General features: G+C 40.4%; 1 long non-coding RNA gene across 1 annotated transcript; it reads right to left on the reverse strand.

Moving 5' to 3' along the window:
- Window positions 1-227: 227 nt before the first annotated feature.
- Window positions 228-12,124, reverse strand: LOC148224845 (uncharacterized). Its single transcript, XR_015801545.1, has 3 exons — window positions 12,093-12,124; window positions 5,492-5,635; window positions 228-5,273 (listed from the first exon to the last, which is right to left on the reverse strand). It is a non-coding gene; the product is annotated as an uncharacterized LOC148224845 (long non-coding RNA).
- Window positions 12,125-14,018: the final 1,894 nt, after the last annotated feature.

Consider the following 14,018-nt stretch of genomic DNA (forward strand, 5'->3'; position numbering starts at 1 on the left):
AAGCATCTCAAAAGACCTAACATTCACTTATAAAGATGGATGGAAGGATATTCTGCCTTAATATTACCACCCTGTCACGTTTCAGAAATGCTTTTAGGTTATCATCATCCTTCTGTGCCAGCCATCCAGCCTTCTAGTGCACCTGTTTCTTTTTTTTTTCTCTCTTTTTATTTTTTTTCCCCAGGCTCCTCACAAGTGTCGGCATTCACAGTTTTTGTGTGTCTGTTTGTATTTTACTCTGCCATCTGACACTCTGTTTCTTTGCTGGGATGTACCTCTGCAGTCCTAGTCTTCCACATTTCCTGTTCAGTTGTCATTTTTATCCTACGCTCTGCTCCCAGAGACAGAGTTACCTTTGTGCTCTTGACATCTCTAGCAGATGTCTTCATCTGACCTGAGTGCTCCCCAGCACCTGTTAGCCTTCCCCCAAATCCTATTTGAAATAATGCCTTCCCTTTGCAATTCCATCCGTTTTCTTGAGTAAATTTACTCCACTGCAGTAAGTAATCCTTTTCTTGTATGATAATTTTTGTCTTTATTCTTATCCAGTATTCAGAAAGAATAATCCTCCTTTTACATATCTTTTGCAAACACTTGGCTTTCCTTGCCAAATACTGCAAGGTGTAGCAACGCAGAGCAGTTCAGGGTGGGATTTGTGTGGCAATTTCAGCCCTAATGACTGTGAAGTCATGCTTGCATAAAGAGATGTATTCTGTACAATGCCTTGCAAGAATAAACTGCATTAGTACCTCACTGATGAATTACGGACGCATAAGGTTGAACTGGTATGTAGAACTCAAATGGTTCAAGAGAGGATTTAATAACCTAGAAGTCCAAAATTTGAACCATATTTCTGATAATCAAAGCATCATTCCAATGATCTGTTAATTCCTCAGCCATATGTGAGATACAAGATTGTGGTCATTAACACATGTGGTCATGTGCATCCCTGGAAAGATACCCTTCAATCTTGTGAGGCACTGAGTTATCCCTGATAAGTGAGGTCTAAGGGCAGAAGGCGCTGAATCACAATTGCTGCATCTGACTGGGGCAAAGCCTCCTTTGTAGGTACACTGATGACATACAAAACAAGAATATGACCTATTGTTGATTTTCCCTAGCTTTTCTAAAGCCTATATGACAGTGACCCAACTTGCTGCACCTCTTGGTGGCACACAACCCAAATTCTGACACGCAAAAGGGGTTGCCCTTTATTAGAGAATGTCTTCATCTGCTGCTTTTCATCCATTCCCACCCTAATGTGAATGTCTCTGACCTACTCTGTACCATGCTGCAGATATTTGAAGTGGTGTGCAGAAATATTCAAGCTGGTCCCACATAAAATTTGCCCAGATTCAGTTCCTTTATTTAACTGATCTGCAACCCTCACAATCTTGTGTCACATCAACAAGGCATCATTTTCTGCTTGGGAACTGGTGACATAGACAGCAGCTTAACACATGCAGCAAACTATTTGCTCTGTTTAAAAGTGAAAAAAACTTTTCTCTTTGAACTGTGTGGTGTGAACATTTCTTGTAAGAAACATTTGGGGGGCTTTTTTGTTTTTTTTTAAGGAGGAAGAGAGTACCTCATCCAGAAACCCATCAAAAAATTATTCCCAAAATGTGCAATATATGGTCTCTGCTAAAATCTAGCAGAGTATTTCAATTTAAAGAAGATGTCAGGGTTCTCCTTTTGAAATTTATTTCTTATTAACCAGCTATGCTAAAATACAACAAGGTGTAAGATACAGCATGGTGCGATCCAGATGTTTTCTGGGCTCTTCCCCTTTTTCTTTCTTTCATTCATTCACAGATCACCTTGCCCTATGCCCTTGTCTATGAGTTGTGCCATTAGGCAGTGGCTATACTCGACTGTTGATTCTTGGTAAAACATTGTATAAACAATATTTTTGTTTGTTTTCTTGCTTTACATATAGGCAGAGACCATTTAAAACAGTGCAAAAGTATGCAGGGAAAGTGTCAGGGCAGTAGCTAAACTCCTCTCTGAACTGTGGCCATTTTCACTGCCTGCATGGCCACCTATCTTATGACAGGGCAGCCTACACCACATCTGTTCAGGACCTGCAACTGCATTAACCTCGGGATTATGACATCAAGAATGGCATTTGTACAATTAAAAATGTTATCTCACAGGGCAGCCCTTGTTGCCCTCGGCCACCTTTGGGTAAATTGTGTTGTAGGAAAGGTTAAAAAAAGCTGCTGGAACTAATCCTTTTGATGAAACCTTTAACAAGTATGTCAAGCTCCTCTGATCTTGGCCCTGGCAGAGTATAGTTGTAGTTAATGTCCCCGGCTCTAACTCACCATCTAAGACCCTCTTTCCTGCCGTGTGTTTTCTTCATCAGTTTGTATTTCTGCCAGTCAGTGTCACAAAGCACTTCCTGCTTCATCCCTGCCTGACGGGGTTAAGCCACGCTGATGGTCTGCAGTTGTGTGCAGCTTCATTTTTCATAGATTCTTTCTGATAACCATAACATGAACTCTGGAGTATGTGTTAGGAACTGAAAACAGGCCAAGTGTTTTGTATTAGAGCCTGTATTCCCACATTCACCAATTCTCCAAGGGTTGAAAATGCATCAGTGACATGTATGAGAAAAAAAAGGCTGGGACTAAAATCAATTTTCTCCCCTCTTGCCTACATGAAACAAAATTAAAAGCACAATGAACCTTATTCTTTTTTCATTTGCTGCTGAAATTCCTCTGCCGTCTGTGAAGCAACTCTTGTTACACCACTGTGACTGGAAATAGAATCAACCCCGGTATCTGCTGCAGATGTTTACACCTTAATAAACCAGGAGCACACACACTTTCTCTATCAAATAATTTTTTAAAAAAGTCAGAAAACATTTTATCTTTATGGATGGAGTTAGACCCCGGAGAACTGATTAACCAAAACTTGTAACTTGCTCTAAACGAACAATTTGATACTCCCTTATACATGACCGCCTTTCAATATCCTGGTGCGTATTGTGACCCTAAGCTGTCAGTTTAATGCCTGTGTTAGCACAGATCAAAGGAGAGCAGAAACAAAATATAAAAATACAGCAATAAATAACCTAGTGTGCTTTCTTATCTCTACTGAACAATTTATATTATGCTGGTTTATTTGCTTAGTATTACAGAGTTGTCTTTACTTCCGCTGAAATAAACTGGGGTGAAAAGCCACAATAATCCTTCAGATAAAATGGAAAATTTTATTTATGCCTGTGCTATTCATAGATATCTCTTCTTAGAAACTGCCCATTTGTGGTTTTGTTTTTTTCTGTAGCATCCGCTTTTCTCCTTGAGATCTCACAACCTTTTTATTTTTAATTTAAAAGAAAAAAAAGTTAACTCTAGTGCAGACCCATGCTAACAATTCTGTCACCCTGGCTGTCAAAGAGATTTCCTGTGGTCTGTTTTTGGCTGTGCACTCAGCCAGTTGCACTGTATATCAGGCATTTGTTTAAAAAGTAAACAGCTACAGTCATCATCGGCATAAAAATTAACCCATGACGTGCGAGACTTTTCACTTTCTTAGTGTCTGTCCATGAGCCACCTGAAGACTCATTGAAAGGTGGACAGCCAAGAGGTTGAATGCATCTGAGGGAGGCTGTTGCCCTGAGAAAAGCAAGCCAAGTGTCATCGCCTGAATGCTAAACAGGGGTAACCATGGATTTGCTCATGTGATTTGGTCCCTTCACGCTGCTCAGAGAAAGGGATGGAGGAAATGCTGCTGAGGCCCTTGCAGCTGGGGACAGAAGGGGACAGTCCCTCCCTCCCTGCCACCACCAGGCTGTGCAGGTCCCACATGCACCATTAAAATAGATCAGGTTCATTTTCTAAGGACAGATCAGCTATGGATTTTTTCTCAGTATTGTTTGAAGAATAATTGTGGTTTCACAAGTTATTTTTTACAGTAACATGTGAAGAAAAGGCTAAATTATTCTACTCTGCTCAGAATGCAGGGGTATGTAGAAACATTTTCCAATAGTAGGTGCCTTTTGATTTAAGAACGTAAATAGTTTTTGTTGGTTTTTTTTCCCTCTGCTGCAATTTTGACTTAAGGTGCCTAGTCCTGTTTTAAACATCAGATCACTATCTGGCTCTATCTCGCAGTTCCTAAGTACTAAAAATGGTTTTTGATGCTTGCCAAGAATGCTATATGAGTGAGTAATGTGATTTGACTTACTGAAAGGGTTCTAATGCGACATTAATTCAATGTAACAAACCACTTGTGGAGCAGAAATACAGCTTTCTTTAAAAGCTGGTGAGATACCATACTATAATGTTGCAATCATAAAGATTTGCAATGCATTAATTTTAGGCTGCCTATTTAAATTTGGTCAGTATAGAGCTTAATATGCATAATTATTTGCTCTAAGAATGAATCAGAATTTATATTTCCTGCATTAGACTGTACTTTTAAAGCAAGTGTTGGAGATAAATGTCTCTGTTTGCAGCAGCAATGTATATTAACACATCTTGCAGAAACTGCCTGTTCTTTCTGATACAGAAAACAAAATACTGATAAATTAGGTAGAGGTCCACAGGTTTTTATCAAGCTTGGAAAACCAAACCTGGGGTTATACAACTAAATTCTTTACATATAAATGAATATATTAAGGCATGTTACAGGGTAATATGGAATAGGTCTCATCTCATCTAACTTTAGCTCCTCAAAGGTAAGTTATACTTCTAGTGGAGTATATACCCTATCTTTAGGCTGAAGGTAAATGCTGCTCTCAGAGCAGTGGCAGTGCCTGGTTCTAGGAGGGCTTGTGAAAGCACTTCATGTTTGGGGATTCCTTATAGGATGTGACATGAAACCACTTTCTAAGCTGGAACCACGTACTTCCAGTGCTGATAATGATGCCACTGCAAGTCACTCATTTCTCATATTAAGTGGATCCATTATTTTGGCTCTCTGACCTTCCAGTTCCAGGAATGCCCTGGGCTTTTTTTTTCTGAAGCTGTATTTCTTTTTGCACAGACCATGAAGTGGATTCATTTCTCTGAGGCACATGAATAAAGTTTGTTTTTCTTAAATTCCTGGCAAACAAGTTGATGAAATCCATATGGATCACAAAGTCTGAAGCTTGAGCACAATGTTCTTCGGGTGAGCAAACACTTGTCTTTTAAAATAGATGACTTTTAGCTGTAGGGATTATATATATACATATTTGAGATCCGTTCTGTGAGCCATCAGCTTGACTTCAAAAACATAAGACAGGAAGCTGACTGCTTCTGAAGGTGTTTTCCTTCTTCCTCCTGTTAAGCATAAATGCTTTTCAGATAAAGGTTTTTCATTCCAATTTGTCATAGTATCTTACAATTAAAGAAAAATTGCTAAAACGTGGTTTGAAGCTTTCATTTTAAACCTTACTCATTCTCAGCCCAAATGGCTCAGAGTTTTAAACTTATTCTTACTGTTGTCAAAATCCTTTCAACATACACACACGTATACAGACATATCATATGTCTCTTACCTTGGCCAAGCTGCAGATGATCCAATCTACTGGGATTTTGAATCAATCTCTTTTCAATATGTCCTGTGCACATCTCTGTGCCTCAGCATGTCTCCAGCCACACCTTCTTGGCACCAGTCTATCTGAGACATCCTCGAGTGCAGGCTAGGATGGGAAAGCATCTTTGGGAGCAAGTGCTTTGAAAGGCTGCAGAGAAGGTTCTTTCTTATATGCCCCAGGCTGCTCAAAGAAAAGGTATGACCTTCCCTCCTTTGGAAATGAAAGAGGGCAACCAGCCTAGTTAATTAAAAAATGCTTGTTTGTGAAACAACTAGCTGTGAAATGAATCATCAGTTAGCAGGGCTCTTCTGTATCTCCTTAAAATCTGTATGGTGCTTTCTTATCCCTGTCTGTACATGAAATGTAGCCACTTCAGATGCTAAATCCTACAGCTATGCCACAAGTTGCGGGGGGTCATGGTCTTGCACCTCTCTACCCTCTTTGGTTTCCCCAAAACATTTCCTGGGAGCTTCCACACCAGCCAGGTACTATGCAATACAACCTTCCCTCTTTTAGGGCAGGAAGAAACAGACATGTTTAGTTGTATTTTCTACTATCTTATCTCCTCGCCTCCTCTAAAGACAGGAGAAGTAGCAACAACCTTAATTAAAGTTCCAGGAGAAGTGTGCATGGAGATGAAAGCACTGGTGGGAGAGTGAGCAGCACAACTGGGAGACAACAAAGTGAGGTGGCTGTATTTGAGTAGCTTGGAGGGTAAGGATAGGTTTTGTGGTTCCCTTTAAGGAGGCTGGGTAGGGCTGGGCAGCTGCCCTTGCTCCTGGGGACTGGAGGTTGCTCCTGGCCACCTGTGGTGACCCTACACAGTAGTGCACAATTATCAGTTGATCTGCAAAATAAAGCATAAGCTTTTTAGTTTAAAGCCTCAGAAACCTTTAAAATTGCTTGAGAGGAGAACAAAAGCAATAGGCAAAATATGTTGTTAGAACTGAGACAGTTTCCACTGATTTTTTTCCTAAATGTTTCTTTTGTAGTGGAGGGAACAGTGTGTAGCAAAAGAATTAATAATAGTGAAAAGTTTTCCTTGGCAAAAAGAAAGCATTTTGAAAGCAGCTGAAGATGAAATGTCAAGGCAGCTGCTGGATTGCAGTCTCCATGGCAATCATAACACAACACTTCGATTAGTTAGGCACATGGTGGAGCCTCTGGATAAGAGTCTGGGGGTGGTGGTGGTGAAGGGCAGGTTATTGTTTTTTAAGGACTTTAAAAAAAATCATCACAGAGAAGGATCTGTCCTTATAAAAGAACAGAGTGTATCAAGTTTTCTCTTCAAATGAATTTGTACACACATTTTGGCGCTTAAAAAAATCTTAAAAATGGTAACAGTCAGATACTTTCCTTGCTAAAATAATTCTTGCAGAATAGAAGGATGATTCCGTAATTATGGGGTCCAAGCATCTTTTGTCTTTCATGTATTTATATTTTCAACGCCCTGTAGAACAAGGAAGTCTTTTGTTCACATATTTTCTTGTGGGGACAAGAAACAGAAAGTCTGTGGTGTGGATTCAGGAGAAAAGGCAGGTGTTTGGACGCTGCATCACCCCATACAGGCCCATCCAAACTACTTGCCAAGTGAACTGCGCTCACCTGTGTCTCCATTTGTGCAGAGTTTTGACAGTGGCATAAACTGAACATGCTGGAGGCAAGGCAGAACTTCCTCTCCTTTTGCTCCCACTCTCTCCCACTTCCCAAAAACCAGAACTGAGCCTTAAATACTATGCTATTGGTCAGAAGTGGACAGTCCTTCCACTCAAAAGGAAGGAAGGAAGGAAGGTTATTCAGTTTTGAAGTGAAGACCTGACTTCCCAACTTCAGTAGTTGGTTTAGAAGTGTAAAATCTCCTGGTGGAGCTGAGCTTGGGAATGTCTGGACGAGGTTCTCATCATCATGCTGCCTCACTGCTGCCTCAGGGCAAACAAGGATATTTCAGCTCTGTAATTCTGGATTCTCTTCAGACCTTTTGCCTGTTGTGTTTATTTTGACTAGAAATGGGGTGGAGGGGTGTGTGTGTACAGGGACGCATGGGACTGCTCCTGTGACATGAGCACAGCATGGTTCGCCTCTGAGGTGATGCTGTAAGGACACATCACCAACACTAACAGCACAATGTCAGTTATTTCAAAGTGGTGAAATATAGGAATTACATAGAATGACACATCACCTGTTTAGCCTTTTATCTTTCAAAAAACCCACACAAATCAAGATCAACTTGTGTTGGTTTTTTGTTGGTTTTTATTTATTTGCTGCTTTTTTGGTGGGAAAGCTTGAAGAGGAAGGACAGTACCAAATCTTGTAACATGTTTCCTCAGGACAGGGTTTTTTACCTTTTTCAGAGCTGCTGCTAATTCTGTGCAGTGCTGTTATGCATTCTCACAAGTCAGGGGTGTTAAAATCAATCCCTTATTCATTTTGTTTTTCGATTAAAAATCCCTTCTTGCCTTTTTGAATTAAAGGGTTAATCTCTTTCTTTCACTTGGCACCTATTTCCTGGGTAGGAGCCAGCTTCCTCTACTGTCACTTGGCACCATGGCATCTCAACATCCCATCTTGAGGAGCCCTATCCCCAGAGCAGCCCCTTGACTGTGCAGAAACTTCTCTGGTCTGATTTAATGGATCAGTTTGCAGGGCAGAGATCTCAGCACACAGCCAGATAGTCATTTCAGGCTGAAAAACACAGGAGTAACACAGTAATATAAAGTAATGCCTAAACAAACCCACAAAACCTAGAAGGGAAGAAAGTCCTGTAATTGCCCTAAGCTTTGTGAATTGTGAGACCTCCAGCTCCGATAAAGGTAATTGATTTCATCTGTTGTCAGTCATCTTCCTTGGTTTTTTGTTTTTTGGTTTTTTTTAAATGATCAGAAGTTCACATCTCCTCCAGGCAGGGCAAAGTCCTGCTTTGCTCTGCTCCTCTCTTGTCATGCCAAAAGAATTGGCTATAGCCAACCCTTGCATGTTAGGCAGGAATTTCTCTCCCTGATGGTTTCTCTTGCTGGGATCATGCTGAGACGAGTCCCTGTCCTGACAACATCACTTGGAAGTTTCTTGTCAAGCTTGTTCCCTCAGCCCTTCATTTATTAACTAATTAATATATCTGACTTCTAGGGCAGAATTTGTCTGTGCTGGGTTTAACCTGGTTTCTGCTAAATACATCTGGGCACCCTGAGAGAGTGTTATTAAGCATGTTGGATAGTAGAAAAAGGAAGGACATTGCTGACTGTTTCTTAGAAAAAAATGAGCACACTTATTTCAAATTTACATGAAACTGATTTCAAACAAGCCATATTGCGAGTGAAGTTGTTTTGTTTGACAATACATCAGGGAATGTTCCTTGCCACCTCTCCTTCACTCCAGCACAAAGCTAACTCTTAAAAGAGCTGTTGAAAGATGGAATTTTATCAGAAGGGAACTTGAAATTTTGCTGGCTATGTATCCATCAGTTCTTGCTTGTTAGGGTTTCAGATAGATGTGTATTGACAAGCCTTGGTACTGCTCTTGGAAAAATGAGAGAGCTCTTAAAAATAATAAAAAAAAAATTGAAAAAGAAAACCAGAACAGGCATGTCCTCCTCCCTCTTCATTTTAAGAAAATGATTCTGGCAGTGCTTTTCCAGCTGACTAGATGTGTATAGAGGAAAAAGCTGCACCAGACATTTAAACTGTCAGCACTGAACTTTATTCTAAGTAGAAAATCATTATTTTAAAATTCGCTGAAGGGACATTGGTGGGGAAAAGAATTTTTTTAGGTCAGATGAGAGGTTTTGTTTAAATGCTGAGGGATTTTTTTTCCTCTTTCTGTTTACTATATTCAAACTTCTCCATCTAAGATTTGGACATCTGCAGTAGGGCACATGTACCCACTCCTGAGGTCTGCTAGAATAGCTTGTACTGTGGCATAATAGTGCTGTATTTAATCACTGTTCCCAGGAAGTGATGTTCTGAAGGGACAGTACAGGGTACAGCGTTGCAGCTCCTGTCAGAATTGTCTGGCTCCACAGTTGCTACCTGAGCACTGCTCTTGACTTGGAGCAATGTCAGCAGTGCTGGAATCCAACTGCTATGCACACTGCTATGCACAGTCAGAAGTCAGGGAACAAAAATGTCAGCCATTGCCATTGCTGGATGACTCTGGGTTGAATTATTATTTATTAGGGCTCTTTGGATACAACTGACACAGATACAGATTGAGTTAGATGTGCTAAAAAGTAGTAAGTGAGAAATTAAAAGCCACTTCCAAACTCTTTTATTTTTATCTACACTTTGGGATCAGTGGCACAATTCCACCTCTTTATAAGGTTGGCGTGGGACTTCCCTCTGTGCTGTGTATTTTAAAGGTCTTTGTTCTGTTATAAAATCTTGAGGCTGTACGAAGCAAGTGCAGTGTGTGAGTGCAGGCAGCTTGCTGTGACTGCCTCTCTGGAAGTGCCACCTCTGACAGGGACAAAGCCTGGTGTCCATTTGAAGACTGTCTGCAGGGGAAAGGAGATATTTTTAGAGGCACCCTCCAGTAGTGATACATTCATTGCCAGTTTGTCTCTACGTTTAAACAATAATCAAGCTCTTCCTGTCTCAGCTGGTGATTCACAGTAATTTTGTCCTATACAGGCTCTAGATTAGATGAAGGCAGCTGTGTACATTTGATCAGACTCTCACATCAGCTGAATTCCGACAGGCTGGCACTGTCCTGCTTTAGCACCATCCTTCATGCATACAAATGCTCTGGCATGAAGATTTCCTAAATGACATGGCTGAGGCTGGCCAGCATGGGAACGCTGCTACTGCAGAGAATGAGTAAGTGCCTTGCCTATGAGGTTCAGGCTATTTTGTTTCCCATTTAAGTTGCTGCGCTGGAAATGTGATACATGCAGTTAATCTTCAACCAGCAATCTCAGACATTATAGATCCACTTATACCTTGTGATGAATTACTTCAGTATTTGGAAAATATTAAATAACATTTTTTTGTTGACATGGAAGTGTGACCTGAAGGCTGCAGCTGGTCCCAGTGTTTGGTGCGGTTTGTGTCCTGCTGTCTGGCTCTTCCTCCCTCTGTTCTCCTGCTATTGGGACTCAGCTGGTTTATGTCCATCACAATCAATGGAAGGACATTTCCAAGCTGGTAATTGCTGAGAGGATCCGGTGCTGATGGTTTCTGAAGCTGCCAATCTGGGGAGCAGCCTTTGGCTCCTGCTGCATACAGTATGTCTGTAGTTTGACCATTTATCTCACTTTACATACTTGAACTGAAAGAAAGTTTTGTGCAAACACTTGCTGCTCCTTCCCTGGGATGTCTTTCTCCCCCTCATCCCCTCCCTTCTGCTCTTGTGTGTTATCAGCTATTGCAACAGCACCGAACTGTGTCAAGTCAGGTGAATGCTGTTGTCAAGTTCGGAGGTAATGCTTCACAGTGACTCCATTCAGAGTCGGGTGGGGACTTTGAAATAACCACGAGTTCACAATCATAGGAAAAGAGATAATTATACTGGTTACATTCTGAATGTTGAAGGTCCAGACTGTTAAACTGTGATCTGTAAATGCAGTTGCAGAAAATTGATTTCGGCATTTTCAGATGTGTTTCAAAGCTCAAAAGCTGGTGAAAACTCTCTGTTAAGGAGACACAGAAGGTGGAAGAACAGAAGGTGGATGAAGTAGGTGATTGAACTGCTTAATTTAAGGTGTCAGATGATAAAAAATGTTGAGTGGGACTCAGTCTGCAAAACCCTGCCTATGCTGTGACTTAGGTTCCTAAAAGCCACTCATTTTCCAGTTTTGCTTAATCCTGTAGACATCTAAAATTCACTAAGCCATTAAACCTTACTACCTATTTGTAATCTTCAGTTCCTGTTTTGATTCACCTTCTAACACTCAGATTGTCATTGCTAGGAAATGAATGTCTATCATCTAAAGCAGTTTGGGATTCAAGATGAGGAGGACAGGCACTCAAACACTGCCCAGGCCCCTTGGAGAAGAAAATGAAAAATGGGATTTCATCAAACCACGGATTGCTTTCATTTGACACAATGACAATGCCCATGTGCTGCTGGTTAGTGCAATGTCTCGCATGCTGACAGAAGGAGGGAGATGCTGGGTGGTTAGCACACTGACAGAAAATTGACAACAGAACAGAAATACTATTTAGCATCTTTCATCTGAAGAGCCTGTGGAGCCCTTAGAGCTCTTAGTGGAACCCAGCTGAACCCAGCTAACTGCAGTGTGCATCTCCATTCTGTTAGATTATCAGTGGATAAACAACCAAAACTTACTTGGGGATCAGGATAGTATGTATCTATCGTTTCTTCTTTAGTTTCTCAATTTTTTACTAAGTTAGACAGAAGTTGTACTGAAGAAAGCTCCTAAAATGAAAATGTTACCCCTTCCCTTCCCTTCCCTTCCCTTCCCTTCCCTTCCCTTCCCTTCCCTTCCCTTCCCTTCCCTTCCCTTCCCTTCCCTTCCCTTCCCTTCCCTTCCCTTCCCTTCCCTTCCCTTCCCTTCCCTTCCCTTCCCTTCCCTTCCCTTCCCTTCCCTTCCCTTCCCTTCCCTTCTCACCTGCTCAGTGTGTGCCAGGAGGAATGCTGTCTTCCCACTTTTTCATTTTCTTTGTTTAACTCAGCAGTTGGTCAAGACTGCTCACATCCGTTTGCTTCTCAGGCTCCATGGAGACAGAGTATAAATCCAGACTGAGGTGACAAAGACATAATAAAAAAGGTGTGTTTTCTTTCAGAAAGATATTGAGAAATATCTCATAGGTAGCCACCAGATAAGTGAAAGTAAACATCCTTCTGACACTGTGGGATAAAGTTCACAATAATGCCTCTTGTTTCTTATCTTATGCTTTCAATGGACATCACCAGATAACAAGAATTGAAGCAAAACCCCACATCCTATTTTTCTCCTCATCATTTTCCTCACAGGTCTATCACATCAGATCTGTACTAGATGGACAACATCGCTTTCTTTAGAAAAGACTGGATTTAAATAACTGTAATGCTGATCTGTGGAGAAGGCTCAGTCTGTGTCAGACTCCTCTGCCTGTCTCTGTTCTGGTCACGTACAAATAGTGTGACATAGTATTTGGAGGAGGAAGGAAGGTCTGTTCCCCTCTCTTATGCTCTGTGCCTGGGTGTGCACAGCTCAGCTTTGCAAGGATGGCCCCCAGAAGGAAGGAGATCAGCTCAGTGCCATGTCTGGTCTGCCTGTGGAAATCCATTCCTGATTCAGCTCCTTGCACTTGGACAAAAAGAAAAAACGTAATGTTTTAGAATGACTTTCTGGCTCAAAACTGTTCAGTCATTGAAATGTGACAAACCAATAAGGAAAGTAATTGATGATTAATTTGACAAATGACAGAAATAATTGGTGGCACAATCAATTTCTAATTATTATTCAATTATATGTCTTAAAAAATCTCACCTAAAGCATATTTTTATAGGGAAAGCTCTTCAAAACAATAGAACAAAATAACAAAATGTGTGCAAAGCCTTTTGGTACTGTCTTTTTAGCAGTGTCTGGCAGCTTTCTATGGCTGCAGGGAACTTTAAATAGAACATGACAGCAAATCAGCCACAACAAAGGATCAATGACAGCTAAACTGGTAAGCAGTAAAGCACAAAAATAACTCATACTTCCCTTTTAAAAAATTAATGGAAATATTGTGCTTTATTCCTGTTTCAAATTTGACATGGAAGATGAGAATTCAAGGACTTTCAGTATGATCTAGGACAACCTTGTTAGACAATTTTATTGATTTTTTATGGAAAAATTTTGTTATTTATTAGGTTTTACAGCAGTAGATGTTTGAGCAGAGAAAACCTCATAGAGAGAACACTTATAGCATTTCCTACCATCTAAGATTTGCCTGAAGTAGTAGAAATTTTTGCCTTTATTTGCAAAATATAAAAAATGAAAAATATAAATATTCACAAAAACTATTCTAGTATTTATTCACAAGAATGATGAATAAATAGATTTTTTTAAAAAGAAAAAGGTATAAATCAAGGTTGCAATACCCCTAAATTTCAATGCTTCTTCCACAGAATTTATTGCAGCCGCTACAATGTCCTTAGGAAAATCATTGTGCATATGTTCTTATCCCAAACCAAACAAATCACTCACAGATAAGAGTGTGATATATTTGTCTGTAGGTAAAAAGAATAAACTCCTTAAATGACAACACATTCATAAAATGCAATAATGACAAAGGAACTGTAGGAACTGATCTTCCCATTTTCACAAAACAACAGCAGGTGGGTTAACCCATTTGAGCTCCTTGTGGAGACAAACAAAATATATAACATTTCCCCCCCATAAAACTCTGTATTTCATTTTCATTTCCTGGGTAAACACTGGAACTCTGTATCAAACAGCAGGTGTCCATCGCCTTGCAGCCTTAAGGACTAAATCCAAATATTTGGATGTTACATGAACACTGGGATGGAAATATGACTGGAACTTCACTGATCTCAGTGAATGAAC

Source organism: Sturnus vulgaris, chromosome 2, assembly GCF_052056855.1.
Source record: "Sturnus vulgaris isolate bStuVul1 chromosome 2, bStuVul1.hap1, whole genome shotgun sequence".
In the NCBI taxonomy this organism is placed as follows: Eukaryota; Metazoa; Chordata; class Aves; order Passeriformes; family Sturnidae; genus Sturnus; species Sturnus vulgaris.